Below are 8,311 nucleotides of genomic sequence, written 5' to 3' on the forward strand. Positions count from 1 at the left end.
TTGTTCCTTTGTTTCAAAACCCAGGGCCTGCTTGAATGAGATCAAGCACAGGTCTCCGAAGGGAAAATGGAGACACCGAAGTCACTAGCACTGAAGTCATGTCCAATTGACAACCACAAACCTAAGGGCAAACCCAGGGTAGAAGTGGATGGATGGGGAGAAAGGGTCTTGGAGGAGCTTTGAGATGGGAAACTATGATAAGAATATAGTATAGAAAATACATTATATAAAAAAGGAAAAGTCCCTCCCCCAATAAAAAAACCTAACCTCCACAGCAAAACTTTTCTGCAAATCCAACCACTCCCAGCTAGCTAGTCAGTGTGCAATTATGTCCCAGTTGGGCTATTGAGGTTAAGAAAAAGGGGAACCACCTATACAGTTATGTGGTGCCATCATCCATTAACACTAGGTAGACTTTTCAACAGAAAATTGAGAAGAGTGTCTCAGAGCAGTCCCAGACACTCAGTCCTTAAAAATTCACCCATCTGTCCTGCTGGGTATGCTTTCTTGCTTTGTTAAAGCCCTAACTTTGGTTGGTGTTGAAATAAAGAAAGAAAGAAAGAAAGAAAGAAAGAAAGAAAGAAAGAAAGAAAGAATAAATAAATAAAGAATAAGAATAAGAATAAAGCAAGGGAGGGAGTCAAATATCTGATCAGCAGACACACACACACACACACACACACACACACACACACACACACAAATCAAAAAGAAAACTCCCCAAACTACTTAACTAATTGGTTTTATTTAAAATGCAAAAAGAAAAGAAGCTAACTGGTAGACCTCCTTCCATTTTTTTTATATTAAAAAAATAAAATTCCCTCTTTTTTATTAAAGAAACTGTAAAAGTTAAAACATCAGCATGTCACTTAATAATTTTGCCTTTAATAAAAGGGACAACTAGTCAACCTCATATTTGTTAAAAAAAAAAACAAACAAAAGAAAAAAAACAACCAAAAATATCTGTTGTCTATTTTTTTTTAATATCTGTTGAATAGGACAACTAGTTGACCTTATATTCATTTTATTTTTATAAAAAAAAGTCTGGCACTCGAGCGGCAGGTCTCCTGTGCTCCAGACACCAACCGGACCTGAAGGGACCAGGTCATCAGTTCTCTGCACCCAAATCCAGTGGGAGGGAGAGATAAACCTTCGAAGGGGCAGACACGCCTGGGAAGCCAGAGGAGACTACACTATGCCCACATTTCTGACTCCAGAGGAAAACACCTAACGCCATCTGGGACCCTTGTGCACGGGGGTTGGGGGGACTGAGGGAAAAGGTGGCTCAGGCCGTTATGGTTGCTGCCCTCATGGGGATCTCAAAAGCAGCCCACCCACAAGCAACTTGAACCATGGGACCACAGGTAAGACCAACTTTTCTGCTCCAAGTGACCTGCCTGATGGACTCAGGACACAGGCCCACAGGAACAGCTGAAGACCAGTAGACAGGAGAGACTACACGCCCGAAAACAGAACACTCTGTTCCCATACCTGGCTGAAAGAAAACAGGAAAACAGGTCTACAGCACTCCTGACACACAGGCCTATAGGACAGTCTAGCCACTGTCAGAAATAGCAGAACAAGGTAACACTAGAGATAATCTGATGGCGAGAGGCAAGTGCAGGAAACCAAGCAAGAGAAACCAAGACTACATGGCATCATCGGAGCCCAATTCTCCCACCAAAGCAAACACTGAATATCCAAACACACAAGAAAAGCAAGATCTAGATTTAAAATCACATCTGATCATGATGATGGAGATCTTCAAGAAAGACATAAAGAACCCCCTTAAAGAAACGCAGGAAAACATAAACAAGTAGAAGCCTATAGAGAGGAATCACAAAAATCCCTGAAAGAATTCCAGGAAAACACAATCAAACAGGTGAAGGAATTAAAAACAGAAATAGAAGTCATAAAGAAAGCACGAAGGGAGACAACCCTAGATATAGAAAACCAAAGGAAGAGACAAGGAGTCATAGGTACAAGCATCACCAACAGAATACAAGAGATAGAAGAGAGAATCTCAGGAGCAGAAGACTCCATAGAAATCATTGACACAACTGTCAAAGATAATGTAAAACGGAAAAGCTACTGGTCCAAAACATACAGGAAATCCAGGACTCAATGAGAAGATCAAACTTAAGGATAATAGGTATAGAAGAGAGTGAAGACTCCCAGCTCAAAGGACCAGTAAATAACTTCAACAAAATCATAGAAGAAAACTTCCCTAACCTAAAGAAAGAGATGCCCATAAACATACACGAAGCCTACAGAACTCCAAATAGATTGGACCAGAAAAGAAACACCTCCCCACACAAAATAGTCAAAACATCAAATGCACAAAATAAAGAAAGAATATTAAAAGCAGTAAGGGAAAAAGGTCAAGTAACATATAAAGGCAGACCTATCAGAATCACACCAGACTTCTCACCAGAAACTATGAAAGCCAGGAGATCCTGGACAGATGTCATACAGACCATAAGAGAACACAAATGCCAACCCAGGTTACTGTATCCTGCAAAACTCTCAATTAACATAGATGGAGAAACCAAGATATTCCATGACAAAACCAAATTTACACAATATCTTTCTACAAATCCAGCCTACAAAAGATAATACATGATAAAGCCCAACATAAAGAGGCAAGCTACACCCTAGAAAAAGCAAGAAACTAATCGTCTTGGCAGCAAAACAAAGAGAAGAAAAGCACACAAACATAACCTCACATCCAAATATGAATATAACAGGAAGCAACAATCACTATTCCTTAATATCTCTCAACATCAATGGACTCAATTCCCCAATAAAAAGACACAATTAACAAACTGGATACGCAATGAGGACCTTGTATTCTGCTGCCTATAGGAAACACACCTCAGGACAAGGACAGACACTACCTCAGTGTGAAAGGCTGGAAAACAACTTTCCAGGCAAATGGTCGGAAGAAGTAGCCATTCTAATATTGAATAAATTCGGTTTTCAACCAAAAGTCATCAAAAAAGATAAGGGAGGACACTTCATATTCATAAAAGGAAAAATCCACCAAGATCAACTCTCAATCCTAAATATCTATGCTCCAAATACAAGGGCACCTACATACGTAAAAGAAACCTTACTAAAGCTCAAAGCGCACATTGCACCTCACACAATAATAGTGGGAGATTTCAACACCCCACTCTCATCAATGGACAGGTCATGGAAACAGAAATTAAACAGAGACATAGACAGACTAAGAGAAGTCATTAACCAAATGGACTTAACAGATATTTATAGAACATTCTATTCTAAAACAAAAGGATAGAATGTTCCTTCTTCTCATCACCTCATGGTACTTTCTCCAAAATTGACCATATAATAGGTCATAAAACAAGCCTCAACAGATACAGAAAGATAGAAATAATCCCATGCGTCCTATCAGACCACCACGGGCTAAAGCTGGTCTTCAATAACAATAAGGGAAGAACGCCCACATATACATGGAAGTTAAACAATGCTCTACTCAATGATAACCTGGTGAAGGAAAAATTTAATGAAAATGAAGGTACAACATACCCAAACTTATGGGACACAATGAAAGCTGTGCAAAGAGGAAAACTCATACCTCTGAGTGCCTGCAAAAAGAAACAGGAGAGAGCATATATCAGCAGCTTGACAGCACACCTAAAAGCAGTAAAACAAAAAGAAGCAAATATATCCAGGAGGAGTAGAAGACAGTAAATAATCAAACTCAGAGCTGAAATCAACCAAGTAGAAACAAAAGGACTATACAAAAATTCAACTGAAACAAAAGCTGGTTCTTTGAGAAAGTCAACAAAATAGATAAACCATTAGCCAGACTAACGAGAGGACACAGAGTGTGTGTCCAAATTAACAAAATCAGAAATGAAAAGGGAGACATAACTACAGAATCAGAAGAAATTCAAAAAGTCATCAGATCCTACTACAAAAGCCTATATTCAACAAAACTTGAAAATCTGCAGGAAATGGACAATTTCCTAGACAGATACCAGGTACCAAACTTAAATCAGGAACAGATAAACCATTTAAACAACCCCATAACTCCTAAGGAAATAGAAGCAGTCATTAAAGGTCTCCCAACCAAAAAGAGCCAAGGTCCAGATGGGTTCAGTGCAGACTTCGATCAGACCTTCATAGAAGACCTCATCCCAATACTATCCAAACTATTCCACAAAATTGAAACAGATGGAGCACTACCGAATTCCTTCTATGAAGCCACAATTACTCTTATACCTGAACCATACAAAGACCCAAAAAAGAAAGAGAACTTCAGGCCAACTTCCCTTGTGAATATCGACGCAAAAATACTCAATAAAATTCTGGCAAACCGAATCCAAGATCACATCAAAACAATCATCCATCATGATCAAGTAGGCTTCATCCCAGGCATGCCGGGATGGTTTAATATACAGAAAACCATCAACGTAATCCACTGTATAAACAAACTGAAAGATAAAAACCACATGATCATTTCATTAGATGCTGAGAAAGCATCTGACAAAATTCAACACCCCTTCATGATAAAAGTCCTGGAAAGAATAGGAATTCAAGGCCCATACCTAAACATAGTAAAAGCCATATACAGCAAACCAATAGCTAACATTAAACTAAATGGAGAGAAACTTGAAGCAATCCCACTAAAATCAGGGACTAGACAAGGATGTCCACTCTCTCCCTACTTATTCAATATAGTTCTTGAAGTTGTAGCCAGAGCATTCAGAAAACAAAAGGAGATCAAGGGGATACAGATTGGAAAAAAGGAGTCAAAATATCTCTATTTGCAGATGATATGATAGTATATTTAAGTGATCTCAGAAGTTCCACCAGAGGGGTTGGGGATTTAGCTCAGCAGTAGAGCGCTTGCCTAAGAAGCGCAAGGCCCTGGGTTCGGTCCCCAGCTCCGAAAAAAAAGAACCAAAAAAAAAAAAAAAAAAAAAAAAAAAGAAGTTCCACCAGAGAACTACTAAACCCGATAAACACCTTCAGCAAAGTGACTGGGTATAAAATTAACTCAAATAAATCAGTAGCCTTCCTCTTCTCAAAAGAGAAACAAGCAGAGAAAGAAATCAGGGAAATGACACCCTTCATAATAGACCCAAACAATATAAAGTACCTCGTTGTGACTTTAACCAAGCAAGTAAAAGATCTGTACAATAGGAACTTCAAGACTCTGAAGAAAGAAATTGAAGAAGACCTCAGAAGATGGAAAGATCTCCCATGCTCATGGATTGGCAGGATTAATATAGTAAAAATGGCCATTTTACCAAAAGCAATCTACAGATTCAATGCAATCCCCATCAAAATACCAATCCAATTCTTCAAAGAGTTAGACAGAACAATTTGCAAATTCATCTGGAATAACAAAAACCCAGGATAGCTAAAATTATCCTCAACAATAAAAGGACTTCAGGGGGAATCACTATCCCTGAACTCAAGCAGTATTACAGAGCAATAGTGATAAAAACTGCATGGTATTGGTACAGAGACAAACAGATAGACCAATGGAACAGAATTGAAGACCCAGAAATGAACCCACACACGTATGGGCACTTGATTTTTGACAAAGGAGCCAAAACCTTTCAATGGAAAAAAGATAGCATTTTCAGCAAATGTTGCTGGTTCAACTGGAGGTCAACATGTAGAAGAATGCAAATCGATCCATGCTTATCACCCTGTACAAACCTTAAGTCCAAGTGGATCAAGGACCTCCACATCAAACCAGATACACTCAAACTAATAGAAGAAAAACTAGGGAAGCATCTGGAACACATGGGCACTGGAGAAAATTTCCTGAACAAAACACCAATGGCTTATGCTCTAAGATCAAGAATCGACAAATGGGATCTCAAAAAACTGCAAAGCTTCTGTAAGGCAAAGGACACTCTGGTTAGGACAAAATGGCAACCAGCAGATTGGGAAAAGATCTTTTCCAATCCTACAACTGATAGAGGGCTTATATCCAAAATATACAAAGAACTCAAGAAGTTAGATTGCAGGGAGACAAATAACCCTATTTAAAAATGGGGTTCAGAACTACACAACGAATTCACAGCTGAGGAATGCCCAATGGCTGAGAAACACCTAAAGAAATGTTCAACATCTTTAGTCATAAGGGAAATGCAAATCAAAACAACCCTGAGATTTCACCTCACACCAGTGAGAATGACTAAGATCAAAAACTCAGGTGACAACAAATGGTGGCGAGGATGTGGAGAAAGAGGAACACTCCTCCATTGTTGGTGGGATTGCAGACTGGTAAAACCATTCTGGAAATCAGTCTGGAGGTTCCTCAGAAAATTGGACATTGAACTACCTGAGGATCTAGTTATACCTCTCTTGGGCATATACCCACATGATGCCCCAACATATAAAAAAGACAGGTGCTCCACTATGTTCATAGCAGCCCTATTTATAATAGCCAGAAGCTGGAAAGAACCCAGATGCCCTTCAACAGAGAAATGGATACAGAAAATGTAGTATATCTACACCATGGAATATTACTCAGCTATCAAAAACAATGCCTTTATGAAATTCATAGACAAATGGTTGGAACTGGAAAATATCATCCTGAGTGAGGTAACCCAATCACAGAAAAACACACATGGTATGCACTCATTGATAAGTGGCTATTAGCCCAAATGCTTGAATTACCCTAGATGCATAGAACACATGAAACTCAAGAAGGATGACCAAAATGTGAATGCTTCACTCCTTCTTTAAAAGGGGAACAAGAATACCCTTGGCAGGGAATAGAGAGGCAAAGATTAAAACAGACACAGAAGGAACACCCATTCAGAGCCTGCCCCACATGTGGCCCATACATATACAGCCATCCAATTAGACAAGATGGATGAAGCAAAGAAGTGCAGGCTGACAGGAGCCAGATATAGATCTCTCCTGAGAGACACAGCCAGAATACAGCAAATACAGAGGCGAATGCCAGCAGCAAATCACTGAACTGCGAACGGGACCCCCGTTGAAGGAATCAGAGAAAGAACTGGAAGAGCTTGAAGGGGCTCGAGACCCCATATGTACAACAATGCCAAGCAACCAGAGCTTCCAGGGACTAAGCCACTACCTAAAGACTATACATGGACTGACCCTGGACTCTGACCTCATAGGTAGCAATGAATATCCTAGTAAGAGCACAGTGGAAGGGGAAGCCCTGGGTCCTGCTAAGACTGAACCCCCAGTGAACTAGACTGTTGGGGGGAGGGGGACAATGGGGGGAGGGTGGGGAGGGGAACACCGATAAGAAAGGGGAGGGGGGAGGGGGATGTTTACCCGGAAACTGGGAAAGGGAATAACACTCGAAATGTATATAAGAAATACTCAAGTTAATAATAAAAAAAATGGGGTTCAGAGCTAAAAAAAAAAGAATTCACAGCTGAGGAATGCCCAATGGCTGAGAAACACCTAAAGAAATATTCAACATCTTTAGGCATAAGGGAAATGCAAACCAAAACAACCCTGAGATTCCACCTCACACCAGTGAGAATGGCTAAGATCAAAAACTCAGGTGAGAACAAATGCTGGCGAGGATGTGGAGAAAGAGGAACACTCCTCCATTGTTGGTGGGATTGCAGACTGGTACAACCTTTCTGGAAATCAGTCTGGAGGTTCCTCAGAAAATTGGACATTGAACTGCCTGAGGATCCAGCTATACCTCTCTTGGGCATATACCCAAAAGATGCCCCAACATATAACAAAGAGACATGCTCCACTGTGTTCATAGCAGCCTCATTTTAATAACCAGAAGCTGGAAAGAACCCAGATGCCCTTCAACAGGAAATGGATACAGAAAATGTGGTACATCTACACAATGGAATATTACTCAGCTATAAAAGACAATGACTTTGTGAAATTCATAGGCAAACTGGAAAATATCATCCTGAGTGAGGAAACCCAATCACAGAAAAACACACATGGTATGCACTCATTGTTAAGTGGCTATTAGCCCAAATGCTTGAATTACCCTAGATGCACAGAACACATGAAACTCAAGAAGGATGACCAAAATGTGAATGCTTCACTCCTTCTTTATAAGGGGAACAAAAATACCCTGGGGAAGGAATAGGGAGGCAAAGTTTAGAACAGAGGCTGAAGGAACGCCCATTCAGAGCTTGCCCCACAAGTGGCCCATACATATACAGCCACCAAACTAGATAAGATGGATGAAGCAAAGAAGTGCAGGCTGACAGGAGCCGGATGTAGATCTCTCCTGAGAGACACAGCCAGAATACAGCAAATACAGAGGCGAATGCCATCAGCAAACCACTGAACTGAGAACGGG

This window comes from Rattus norvegicus, chromosome 17 (assembly GCF_021556685.1).
Source record: "Rattus norvegicus strain SHRSP/BbbUtx chromosome 17, alternate assembly SHRSP_T2T, whole genome shotgun sequence".
Taxonomy (NCBI): Eukaryota; Metazoa; Chordata; class Mammalia; order Rodentia; family Muridae; genus Rattus; species Rattus norvegicus.